The sequence below is a fragment of the Opisthocomus hoazin genome, chromosome 8 (genome assembly GCF_030867145.1).
Source record: "Opisthocomus hoazin isolate bOpiHoa1 chromosome 8, bOpiHoa1.hap1, whole genome shotgun sequence".
Lineage (NCBI taxonomy): Eukaryota > Metazoa > Chordata > Aves > Opisthocomiformes > Opisthocomidae > Opisthocomus > Opisthocomus hoazin.
This window is the reverse complement of record NC_134421.1, coordinates 70,641,778-70,655,434: the sequence shown is the minus strand read 5'-3', so window position 1 is coordinate 70,655,434 and position 13,657 is coordinate 70,641,778. Positions and strand designations below refer to the sequence as shown.

The following is a 13,657-nucleotide window of genomic DNA, read 5'->3' as shown; positions in this document are numbered from 1 at the left end:
CATGTCTTTAGCATTCTAGGCTTGTGTATATCATTTTTCATACCAGAAGTAGAAATCGAATCTTCCTTTTTCCAAGGTTACCAGATTTTGGACAAGGGCATGCCTGGAACTTGCCTGGGAGAAACCTACAGTTGCCAAGGACTTTGATCCCTCCAGGAACAGCAGTGTAGGTGAATGGCTGCAGCTGAGCGGGTCGCTGTAGACTCTTTACTGTCCGTGGAGGGTTGCCTTAAGAGGTTTGGGATGCACTTCCCCATTTTCTCATGGAGAGACTGGATTTAGTGGAATGAACCATACTAAAGGCTCCACTGTTCTAATTAGTTCTCCTTTGCTTACAATGGGTACCTAGGCAGCTGGTTTAGATACGGACAGCACAGAAGTCAAGAGAGGTAAATCCCGATCCCAGTATTGTGTGATTTTATTACAGGTGTGCTGTGATGTCTTTCTGCAGAACTCTGTAGACACCAGGGTCTTTGTCTTCCAAAATGAAATCAATATATGCCAAAACAGACTTTTGTGGGCAGAGTGGAGAATGATTAATATAGCGCTTTTCCTTTTTTTACATGCACGTTGATCTAGAATCTTTCTTGGTTTATCTGACTTGAGCAATTACAGGGGGAATGTACTGGGCTACAATAAAGTTATTCTGTACAACTCTAAGTAATAGAGAGCACAGTGCTACCTTGGTCGCTCTGCCATTAAAATCCCAAAGATAATCTTGATGAGTTTTATTCTGTTCTTGTAATCAGACTCTGCAGTGCAGTTGACTGCTGGTCTTGAAATGCTTGTATGGATTGACTAAAGAGATGGTGAGTTACAGGGCTGTATTCAGATGTTCCTGAATGACTTTACCATCTCCGAAAGTGTCGTCTGCTGTTGAAATAATGGGGAAAAAAGTTGTAATTGAGTCATGGTGGTGAAATTAGTGCACATCTAAACCTTCCTATTAAAACTAAGTGCCCTGCTGAAATGATGAGGTGAGATCTTTCCCACTTAGTGCTTGCACTTAGGTGTAAGTGTTAAAATAGAATGGAATAATTTCAAGCTGGAGGGACCCACAACCATCGTCTAGTCCAACAGCCTGAGCACTTCAGGGCTGAGCAAAAGTTAAAGCATGTTACTGAGGGCATTATCCAAATGCCTCTTGAACATGGACAGGCTGGGGCATCAAGCGCTTCCCTAGGAAGCCTCTTCCAGCATTTGACCATGGTCTTGGTAAATGCTTCCTAATGTCCAGTCTGAACCATCCCTGACACAGCTTTGAACCATTCCCACGCGTCCTGTCCCTGGATCGCAGGGAGAAGAGGTCAGCACCTCCCTCTCTGCTTCCTGTCCTCAGGAAGCTGTAGAGAGAGATGAGGTTGCCCCTCGGCCTCCTTTTCTCCAAACTAGACAAACCCAAGGCCCACAGCCGTTCCTCACAGGACATGCCTGCCAGCCCTTTCACCAGCTTTGTTGTCCTCTGGATGCATTCAGGGACCTTCACATCCTTCTTAAACTGTCACCCAGTGCTCAAGGTGAGGCCACACCAACGCTGAGCACAGTGGGACAATCGTCTCTCTTGACCGCCTGGCTCTGCTGTGTTTGGTGCACTCCAGGATGGGGTTTGACCTTGTTGCTGACTAGTGTAGAGCCTGCTGCTGACCAGCACCCCCGGATCCCTTTCTGCAGGGCTGCTCTCCAGCCACTCCTCTCCCAATTTGTACTTGTGCTTGGTGTTACTCCATCCCAGGTGCAGAATATGGCATTTGCTCTGGTTAAATTTCATCCTATTAATCAGAGTCTAGTGGTCCAATCTAGCTAGATCCGTCTGAAGGCCTCTTGTCCCTCAAGACAATCAACAGCACCTCTCAGTTTGGTATCATCAGCAGCTTGCTAATGATGCATTCGACTCCTGCATCCAAATCGTTAATAAATACATTGAACAAGACCAGCACTAGAACTGAGCCCTGAGGAACACCGCTGGTGAGCGGTCACCAGCCAGATGTAGCCCCATTCACTGCAGCCCATTGAGCTCTGCTCTTTAGCCAGTTCTTCAGCCAGCGCACCGTGAGCCTGCTCATCCCGCAGTTGGGCAGCTTGTCCAGAAGGATGCTGTGAGGGACAGTATCAAAAGCCTTACTGAAATCCAGAAAAACTTTTAGCAGGACCTGTTGTGACAGGACAAGGAGTAATGGTTTTAAACTGAAAGAGTAGATTTAGACTGGATATAAGGAAGAAATTTTTTTACACTGAGGGTGGTGAAACACTGGCACAGTTTGCCCAGAGAGGTGGTCGATGCCTCATCCATGGAGACATTTAAGGTCACATTGTACAGGGCTCTGAGCAACCTAATCTAGTTGAAGATGTCCCTGCTCATGGAAGGGTGGTTGGACTAGATGGCCTTTAAAGGTTCCTTCCAGCTCAAACCATTCTGTGATTCTATGTCCACCACCTTCCCTTCATCCACTAGGCGGGTGATCTTACCTTAGAAGGATGTCGAATTAGTTAAACAGAACTTTCCCTTTGTGAACCTGTGTTGACTGTGCCTGATGACTGCACTGTTCTTTAAATGCCTTTTGGTGGTACCCAGTATGACCTTCTCCACAATTTTGCTAGGAACTGAGGTTAGTCTAACAGCTCTAGTTTCTTGGATCTTCCCTCATGCTGTTCTAGTAACTCGGAATAACACTGGCTGGCTTCCAGTCAGCAGGGACCTCCCCAAACTCCCAAGACCTTTGGTAGGTGATCAAGAGGGGTTCATGCAGCTCTGCAGTGCGAGGTGTGTTCCCTCCTGTCTTTTTGCAGCAGAGTCAGTGTAGTTCTGCTGGGCTGGTGGTGGGGTCTGCGAGTGCCTCTTCACCGGATGGTACATCTTGGGACATGTGCTGACATTTCTCCTTGGTTATTGGTGTTGGTTCTTCCAGAATTGTTTTCTGCACAAGTAAATGTCGCTTGCCGATAGTTTAATTACCATGGATTATTTTAGGTATCATATTGATGACATGGGTGAGCAGAAGGAAACGGAATGGGGTTGTCATGACTACTGTGATTTTTTTTTTATTTTTTTTTTTAATTTTTGTACTTCTATTTAAAAATCTTTTATCTCTAAATTTTTAGGGGTAAAAAATATGCTTTGCTGTTTGTAAATTACCGGTCATACTTCAGACTCTCCCAGTTCTATCAGAGACAGTTTTTTAAGACATTTTTCCTAGAAATGACAAAGGGTGAAAAGAAAGTGTTCTCTTGTCAACTTACATAAAGGAAAATTGGCTTAGTTTAATACTCATATAATAGCTGAGTACATTTTATTTTGGCGCTTACACAAGGGTGTGATTTCTTTCAGATCAGGTGGTTTTGCATAGAATTTCTCTAGAAATTTTTTCAAATATTGATAGTTTTCTCTTGAACTACTAAATGTGGGCTTGCAGCTACTACTAATAACAATAATTTTGTTGTTTTATTTTGATCAATGTAATTCCTTATTTTTCCACAAGTAGATCTTGCAATACTCGTGCCTTGGTTGTGGTTAGAAATGAGTTTCTCTTGTAGAACTGATTCAGGCCTGTAATTATTGCGTAGCAAAGGGGAGACTGAAGTAATTTAAGGTATTTTCAGTCATTCAGGGGGGCAAATTAACTTCTTTATGACTAATCGAGTAAACATACTACTCTAATGCATAAGAGTGGGTGTCTTTGTTTTCTGGGTACATTCATTCTTGACCTTTGCATTACTTGGACCGTAAACACGGTGGTGCAGGGACGGATGTGGCTCAGAATTCCTGTACCATCAGTGCGCTGTCAGCATTGATCAAACAGGAACCCTCTTACAGCGAACAGCTCGGGTCTGGCTTTTAAAACAGAAGAGGAATTTTCTATTTTTTAAGATACATCCGTTTCACAAAAATTTCTCACTTGGATACGTGTGTTTGGGGATAAACTAAGTGATTAGAATCTACATCATTCCCTGCTGGATTGAAGTTGATTTATGCCTCTGGCCTCTTGTGTGTGCTTGCTCGGCAGTGCCAGCGATGTCTGCAGCACTCTGCTTTGATTCCCAAGCTAGTTTTAGCTTGTGTTGATGATACCAACAAACCAAATCAGCCCAAGCTGAAAATGGCTTAATTTGTCCTGTTTCTCAGCCTGACAAATTAGCCCTTGCTGAATTGCCTGTCACATGAGTAGACTGCCACTCGTCCCATAGCTAGCTCAAGCTCGTTCTTCAACTGTCTGGCAATCAGTGTTGGAACTAAGCAGTGGAAAAATTATTCCTCTGTCATCCTTTGGTTACTAGTGTCTCTTAATATTTTCTGTACATTTTCTGGGGGCTGATAATTTCAGGTATGAATTTTCTAAAAGAGTGAAATGTCTCTTCTAGTTCTGGGTTACTAGAAACAACATTGAAAAACTTTTTCTTTGTGAAATCTAGTTAATACTGTTGAACAATATAAACAATAGGATGTGGGGTCTTGTGTAGCGTTGGGTTTTCGTGCTGTACTGGTTTACCTGCAGTGTAAGCTACATGCAGTTCACTGTGCTGAAGAGATGTTGTCTGAAGTCCCACAACGCAGCCACTTAAAAGAGCAAACCTACAACAGAGGATGTGAATTTGTAGAAAGTAGAATAGGACTTTAAAGACTCCTGATGGTTAAGATGTTTGTGTGCGGTGCCTTCATGTACAGTACGTGCTTACAGTTGGCTTTCAAGGTGTATAATGCCAAACAGCTGCTAGGTGTGAGAAGTGATGATCTCGTATCTCCCAGCACTGCTTTCGCATCCTGTGTATTGATGACTGTTTTCCCCACTACCTGACCACACTTCTCCAATCCATACACTGTCTCTGCATGTGGGGTTTAAAGTGCAGTTTGTCAGTGGTGTTGATTAATTCCACTTTGCTGAAAGGCACCGGTCACACGGAAAGCAGGAGAAAATTTAAAAGGATCCTGGTTCCCTGCCCTGTGCCTGCCTCCTCCATTTCTACTTCTGTGAAGGATATTGCTACATAAGTTGACTAGCTGGTGGTTAGATGAGCATAATCGTTATTTTAAGAAGAAAATGGAACTTTGGCAGAAGTTGGCAGCACTAGAAAAAGGCTCATAGTTGCCCTGAGCGGATTGTTTTTTTCCAGGGGGTGCATGTATACGACAGAGGCTGAAAAAGAGAGAATGAGTATGTGTGGGCACTGGCAGCAGGCCACACTCTTCAGACCGTGCACCGTATCATCTCTTCCTGCTTTCATTGCCTTGGAAAATGTATAGGCTTAGATATATAAAATAATACATTTATTTCAAAATTGTGTTAAATGAGCTCATCTTAGTCACTCAGCAGTTATGAAATGCTGCCAAGTGCTACACGTCTTGTAAATTTATAGATTTTTTTTTTTTTTTTGCAAAGGATGAAATACTATACAGTTACTGAGGCAGAAAGAAAGCATCTTCCTTCACCCATAACATACTGAAGTATAAAGAATGATGCTGAAAGCCAGGATTTCTAATTTGACCCTCCTGCTTAGTGCTTCTGAATGTGAAGATTCCTGCTCACAGAGGCTGCCTGCTTGTGGCAGGCGTAATTATTATTCACCACGTTCACAGCTCAGGGTTTTGATGAGGTCGGTAACCAGTTTTAGCACAGCATGGATCCTTCTCCCTCACCGCCAGCTTGGGAGTAGGCACACGTGAGACTTCTGCTGCTTCCCTTTTAACAAGGTACGAATTCCAGATCAAATATTAGAGCTTCTTGTTTCTACATGAAGAAATCGGATTCAACCCCTGGATGTGTTCCAAGCAGGAATATCATTAAATTTGACTCTTGCTTCCAACTGTTAAAGCATGCTGATCTGACACAACCAGGGAGAGAACTAAAATATATATACATTTCGAAGATACAAGGCAGAAGGAGCTGTTAGATAATTTAGTCTGACATTTAGGGTTTTGCAGGTCATAATGTGTAACTGTTACTCCATGTTTTGAGCTCAGTAGCTCATGTTTGAAGAATTAACAGGCATTTGTGGAAAATCTTCTTCAGGAAGGCATGCTGTCTTATTTTGCGGGTACTTAGAAATGAAGACTTCAACATCTCTCTTCGTTGTGTTTTACTGCATTTCTAACTTGAATATGTCTAGTTTCTAGTTTTGTGTAGGTTCTTGGGATTTTTAAGCTGGCATAAGCTGGCAGAGCTGCTAGAGAAGCAGTCAGCTTCCCCTAGTCGCTTATTAAAGCTTATTAAAGCTGGCTTTGGTGCCAGCTGATGTCTCCGGAGTGCGGGTCCCTGCTCCTGGCGTGATCTTTCCACAGCTGCACAGTGAACCCACTGCAGAACCAGCAACAACAGCAAAATCACGTTTGTCCAGGGTCAGTAGCAAGATCTAGTTCACGGCACAGTTGCAGGAAGGGTGCCACTAGAAACGAGGAGGCGGAACAGGGACGGGAATGAACAGTCGGGGATGCGAAATGGGTGAAGCTGCCTGTTTTGGTGGCTGTCGCAATGGCAGATGGTAAAACCGCAGAGTAACTTTCAGCTGTTGGTTCTGGGCCATTTTCTGCTAGAAGTAAGCATGTTCTAATAGTGGCTGGTGTTGCTCTGCAGCCGGCAGCGTGTCTCTGCATCTGTGGATTGGTCCTCATGGTGTTAACATCACAACTTCACAGCCAGATGTACATCAGAACACTGGAATAAAAAATGTAGGTATTTGATGTAGAAAAAGCTGTTCAGAAGCGAGTGTTGTCAAGGTATTAGCATTTATTTTGTTGATAAATTTTTAGTATCTGTGTTTGTTGTAATTGGCAACTAATACTGAAAGGAAAAAGGCTTTGGACTGTCTTACTAGAGGGCTTACATGAAGCAAATTAGCCTCTGTGTGAGAAGGTTGAAAGCGGAAATTCCTGGTATGCGAGGACTCTGTTTAGTGAACATTTTTTCAGAAAATAAACTCGATCTTCCAGATACAAATTGATATTTATTAGGTAATGGGGTGTCTTAAGACTGAGCCGTTGAACAATATTAATAATAAACCAGGCAAACTTCACGACAAATAAAATGTTTTCTCTCTATTAGATATTTGTATTTCTTGTGAGAGCGTTTGTTAGGCAATCTCTGTGCCAACTTTCATGTTTGGAATACTGTATCATGGTTTTTAATAAGAGGAGAGCATCAGCAACCTTTACAAATCTGGGAGACATACGTTACACTCGTCTTCCTCTGTAGTCTGAGGAAGGGTGTGCTTTTCTGAGATAGAGAAGGAGAGAGATCGAGCTCTGACGAGCAAGATCCCAGGGACAAGTCAAGCCCAGCAATATGAGATTATGCAGTGTGGGCAAGGGAATGGCTCCAGACCTACGCTGTTACCACAAAATACTGTGAAGTTTGTGCATTCATGTGTAGCTATGAACTAGAAAGTCAGAATATGCACCAGTCTTCTGGGGCGTCACATGCTTGTGTTGTTCTCTATGTAAGGAAGAAGAATCTCTTCCAGATACTCCTAAAAGTGTTGACTGGTTTTTAGTGCTGTCAAAATACTTGTGTTTTTTGCTTGCATTTTAGTTTACCAGTGACTTACTACAGTGAAAGTTGTTACATAAAATTGTGCTATATTTTCTTCCCAAAAGATTCCAATACTGTTCAGGCAACAGTGCTGAATGGATGAAGCATGTAGTCACTATTTCTTACTGTCAGCTAGCTGATTTCGTGTCTCTCCTGGCAGCGCAGTGCAAAACCTACATTTACTTAAGAGTATAAAAAGTATTCCCTTTTCTTTTGAGGTGAGTTTGGTTTTGAACAATTGTGAGTTGTTTCATCAAGAATTCAGCTTCGCAGGTTCTAGCTGGCACAGATCTCATCATACACAGGGGAACTGATGAATATGGTTGTAGAGGCCTGTTTTGCGAGAGGACTCTGTTCTTTCATCCTTCCGTTTTCACTTGGGAGCGCCTGACAGCGCACTTAGTCAGAGCTGTTGCCACCACTTAGATGGAGAGTGGGGAAACCACTTCCCTTGAGATCTGACCGATTGCCAGTGTACACTTAACTCATAAACTTCTTTAAAGTGACCATCTGATTTTGGGTTATCATAAATGAAGCTTGTTTTGAAGCTGCCCAGCTGCAGTTGTCCTGAGGATGTTCTACTGCTGCACCTCTTCTTCAGTTGTCTTCGTTTCTCCTTGACTGAGTCTCCCAGCTTTGTTACCTGTCTTCTCGTTTCACTTCGTACGGTTGCTGGCTGGCATGTGTTCTTGAGCAGTCACATCCCAGGCAAAATTGTGTGATGCCCTAATGGTTCTTTTTACATCTTACTTTGTATAATTTTTGTTGAATCTGTGAAAAACTTGCTTGGATGAAAATTTTCTGGCCACCTGTGATTTTTATAGGGGAAATTCCCATATTTCTCATTTGAAACTCTCACTTTAGGGTTTTCTTGAAGACAGAAAAGGGCATCTTTTCTGTTCTTCATGTTTGTTTCACTATTCATTGTGCAGCCTGGTAAAGCTGTGAAATAGCAAAGTTATGATGATGTTCACTGGAGATGGAATAGTTTAAAGAAGGCTTTGCAGTCTGATTTAGATGTTTGTACTTCAAAATAATTTAAGAGAAAGATGTATTTTTACTTACCAAACACTTGCAGGTCAACCTTACGAAAACAAAAAAAACCCACCACAGGAAAAGAGCAAATAATTTTTTTCACCACATAGGGTCTTCTCTTTCTTCAGAAATCTGTGTGAAAAGATGGGATTCTTGCCAGCCATAGAAGTTTTCAGAACATTGCTGCTATTTTTCCTCTGCTATATTCCAAACAGTAAAATACACAGAATTACTGACAGTCTCTCTCAAAAAAGGTATCCAGGTTTGACACATCTTGCTAAAATACTGTTTAACTTGTTTTCAGGTGGAAAAGGAAGGATGTAAGAAGGGATGATCAGTAAACAGTGCTGAAGTAGACCTTTTTCTTTAAGAAAGAATCTCAAATGACTAATTGTTTCTGGAACCTTCCTCAGCTGCCTGTGGAGTCAGTGGGAGGCTTTAACTTTATTTTCCCAAGAGGGCAGTGAGGCTCACTCTCACGATGGCGCCTCTGTGTTATTGTATACAAGGTCTACAATATATGTATTTTAAAAACACGTAAAATGTAAAATTAAAAGCAAGTCTTGTGCTTGTTAAAAGCCATCTGTGTGCCTCCTTCAGATGCTAAAAGTAATATTATCAAGAAAACATCAGCTTTCTGGTTCACTAAGGAACACGGTTGTGGCTGTGCATCAGTTTTGTACATAGCAAATTTTGAAGACTTTTTTTTAAGAGAAAAAAAATGTGACTAGAGAAACTACAGTTTCTAAAATCAACGGTCATTAAGTTTTCCAAAGCTGTTAATTCAGCTGTGGGTGAAACTGAGAACAGAACAAAGAACTTTGCCCTAAGAAACATGGTCGTAGCTTGAACATGCCTTACTGACATAAACTCAACAGGAATTTCCACAGAGGAAAAAGGGAATTACGAACTCAGACCTTGTTAACTTAGGTTTTGGCAATTTGACCTTCCGTGGTCCGTTTTGAAAACCTCAACGTAGGTTGCATCATGAATGGCGTTTGGATTACTTGCATCTCTGCTGACTGCAGTGGGAGGAAGGTTCCCTGTTGGGCTGTTCTGGTTGCTGTGTTGGCCGTCAGGTGCGAGTCTCTGGTAGGAGGGAGGTTATGGGTTGCCTGAGAGCATGTGAGCAGATTTCCAAGGGGCAGCTCTGCAGAAGACAGGGTAGTGACTGCTCAGAAAGGAGCCTGCATCAGGAACGGAGACTGAGAAAGAGAAAACGAAGTCGCAGTAAATGCTCAAACACGGAAACAAAGACTTTCCTTCAGGGAATTAGGGATTATGCAAAATTAGGTTGTTAATGGATTGAGAACAAGCTTGCACAGTGGACTAGGGGAGTTACTTAAAAGTCTTTTCTTCATCTTGCTTTTAGTTTGACTGTTCAAGAGTTCCATGTTTTATGTATTTTTCTGAAGCACCGAGCTGTGGAGTTTGCAGTGCTTTTAGTGTTTTTATCATGCTTGCTCTGAAGAAGAGTGCAGGCAGCTCCGCCAAGCACTTGGTGACTCACGGTCTTGTTAGAGAGATGAATCTGAAGGCAGCCCTGGGCTTGGGGGATGAAGCTAGAAGTGAGCAAAGGCATATGTCCTCTGAAGACCAAGACAGAAGAATTTATTTTATTTATATATTGAAGAGACGGCAGCACAGAAACATTCCCTCAAGTCTGGAAAGGAGCTGCAGAGAGTGTGGCATCTTTCTTCAAAGGCTTGTCTGAAATCTCAGCTAGTGGAGCTCCCTTGTTGATCCAGGGCTCTTTCTAGCACCTGAGAGGGATGGATGTTATGGAACCTAAAAAAAAAAAAAAAAAAAAAAAGAAAAATTAGAGTCAGGTATTTCCAATGCATGACCTTTATCTATAGGCAGCAGCAAGACAGTCCAAGAGCCCAAGAACCAAGTCAGATCACTGGTTAGGCAGAGACTGAACTGGGATTAAGAAGCTTGAGCAGGAGGAACGCAGCAAAGATAAACCACTGCACAGGTGGAGTTGCTCACAGAAACAGAATATCTGAAGAGTATGTGTTGAAATGAATGTGTTTAACAGAAGTACATCTTACAAAGGTTTCCAGAATATATAAAAAAGAAAAAAAGCTAGCAAGACCTCTCTTACAGCCTTTGAAATTATTTACTTGCTATAGGGTGATGAGGATAGGGAAAAGATGGGGTAGCTCCATCACCTGCTGCAGGTGAAGACTCTAGAAGTCAGTTTATGGACATGTGCCTTTAGAAGGACATGGGATTTAAGACAAGGTAGAATAAGCCTTGCAACACAACTTTTGAAATAATCTGAGGATAATGCTGCTCTGGGAATAAAGCAAATGGAAATGAGAGGCATTAGTGCTTGTTGAGAACTAGATGCCCTGTTTTTGGCAATACCTGAATGGATTAAAAGGACTAACACTGGGGAGCTAGTGATGTACCAGATTTGGTGTGGAACGATAGATTACCACTCTGAGTTGACATTGTAGATCAAGTTCTTCTGTCCACCGTACGAGAAGTGACAAAATGAGATCATGAATACGGAGTGAGATGTGTTTCAGACTAATGTCAAGACACGTGAGACATGGAAGGAAAATCTACCTTTCCTTGAAAGAAACATAGCCATTTGTGGTAAAAGGGTCATTTTGAGGCTTTGGAGGCTCTGTTGGAGACACTTGAGAGAACTGGGAAAAAGAAGGGCTGTCTTCTGCATTAACAGGACATGAAGGAGATTGTAACTGTGCAGAGGAAGAACAGAGAAAATATTCTTAATATTCCACAGTATTTTGGCATGCTGCTTCTGCAGGGAGAAGCTCTGCAAGATCCAAACTAAATGTGATGGACCAAAAGGGAGGCAGGTGGCCCCTCCCAGAGGATGGAGGTAGATGGCGAGTGTACCCTGGGCTGGTAGGACGAGGGAGTTGAGAAAATGCCTGTTCATCCAAAATTGCATCCAGAAGTGGTTAAACAGCTCTCACTTCTGGAACTGCTGGAGAAACCTTGCTGATAAAGGGGCAAGAAGTGTTGAAAAGGATGTGCAGGAGGAAGCAAGGAGAAACTACAGAACCCACCAGGAAAGAGGCAATCTGTGTAGGACTACGTTAAACGTGCTTTGTGCTTGGTGGGGTTGGATGAGGGAGGGAAGAAGAGAGAGAAGGAAAATTCTTCCCGGTTCCAAATTTCCATTGGGCACATGCTTCAAGGAGGCAAGAAAGAGGGAAGGCGGCACTGCAGTTTGGCTATTCAGTAGGTTAAAAGATGTGTTCTAAGTGGTTCTGAGGTTTGCTGTGACTTTGGAAGGCCTGTCTGGAGCAGAGTGCTAGAAGGGAGGACTGGGAGGTGTAGGGAGAACTGTGAAATGGGTAGGGCTGGACACATCAGCAGTGCTTTTCCCTTGGGACCAAAGCAGGCTGTGTGATGTTTTCTACAAGTCAGAGATGTACTGAGTCGCCAGTCTGAGAGCAAGCCTGGAGGAGAGGACGTGCCCGGGAAGGACACAGTGGGCACTGGGGAGATGGTTCATAAACCCTTTCATTGCTGTTGCCTCAGTTGAGTGTGTTTGTTTGTTTGTTTGTTTGTTGTTTTTTTTTTCCTCCTGCAAAATAAATACATATTTACTCCACTTTGTTCTAGTAAAAATTAACTCTAGAATTAACAAACCCGTTCTTGTGGCTTTTATGTGTCTCGCTAAGGAAAGGTGCGGGCAAGTCCACCTCCACGGTGCTGTCTTGAGGTCCTGCCAGGCAGTTTGTCAATATGGCAAATCAAAATACACATCTGCCTGAGCGAGGCTCTGTCTTTCACGAGGCAGCCTCTGGGTGCAGGAGTGACCATTCGCATGGTTGATAGTTCTAGTGAAAACTATTTTTTTGAGGCTTACTGTTAACTTGTTTTTTGTTAACAAAATGACCATGAGAAAACAAAAAAAAATTTCCTTTTTTTTTTAAGAACTGAAATTCGTAACTTTGAACAGTGACAGAAAAAATAATTAGGTTTTGCTTTGGTTTGGTTTTCTTTTTTTTTCTTTTTTTTGAAGTCAGCTTCAAACAATGAGAAATTGGAGAGGGTGAGGAAAATTTTCTCTAGTTCTAGACAAGCTATATGAATGCAGAATGAGATGCTTTTCTAGGCTTTCAGTTGTGTTTTAACCAAACAAAAATATTATAGTTTTAAAGGCTAAATGAAGTTTGAAGCAATTTGCTGTATGATACAAAATACAGTGATTCAGCATTCATGGTGAGAGCTATTTATAGTTACTCTATTTTTAGTCAAAGAAAAACAATAGCACTGAATTTCAGGCAGTTTCACCAGACACTGAGGAAGGTCTCCACTGAACAGAGGAAAATCTCGTATTGCTTTATCTTGAAAGCTGAACTCGTGAGCTCCTTCGGCATCAGCATTTTAGTGCTGTCCTCCCGAAGGTGAAATCCAGTGCTGTGCTGGAAAGCCACATGAGCAGTGTTTCCTCGGAAGCCTAGTTTGTATCCGCTGTTAGGGGGCTATCAACATTCATTGTATTTTATTTTTGAAGAATTGAGCAGCGTTAATTCAAGTCTGCTAAAATTAACCCATCTCTTTCAGGTTTTCATGACCGTTCTGTTACCCTGTTGCTGCAGCCAGCGCGGATCCGAATGCCGTGGCTACAAAGGCTTGTTACTCTCTCACGCTGGATCCCTCAAATCCAAGAGCTGCTTGGCAGTTTCCAAGGCAACCACCTGTGGAATAATTAAAAAGGATGAAGTGTTGGTGTGCCAGATAGAAGGAATTCTTGCCTGGAGAGAGAACTTCTTTCTCATCTGTCTTGAAGAATCAAATGTGTTTCTACCAGCAAAGCTAAGGTAGTACAATTAAAAAGTCCTGATTTATTTTCTGGAGGTACGAAAAGTTTGAGAAGGAGCAACAATCCTAATGTGGCTGTGTGCTATTCATTTAAGAAAAATACCATGGATCCTTCTATGTTCATTCTGGATATATTTAAACAGAAAATCCAGGAGAAGGATGGTGATGGAAAGGCAGTGTAGGCGAACAATATTTTGTATCAGTAAAACAGTTGCGTGAACTGTTTTGCACTTTGTGCCGTCTTTCCTCGCAGATGATTTTAAGTTGGTAAGGACTAAAATGGAGCATAC

General features: G+C 42.3%; 1 long non-coding RNA gene across 2 annotated transcripts in view; it reads left to right on the top strand.

The window, feature by feature from the left end:
- LOC142362194 (uncharacterized) overlaps positions 1-13,657 on the top strand; it is a 128,175-nt gene that overhangs the window by 23,934 nt on the left and 90,584 nt on the right. For both annotated transcript variants that reach the window (XR_012764788.1, XR_012764789.1), the window contains exon 2: positions 13,110-13,366. This is a non-coding gene — a long non-coding RNA (uncharacterized LOC142362194). The remainder of the gene's footprint in view (positions 1-13,109; positions 13,367-13,657) is intronic.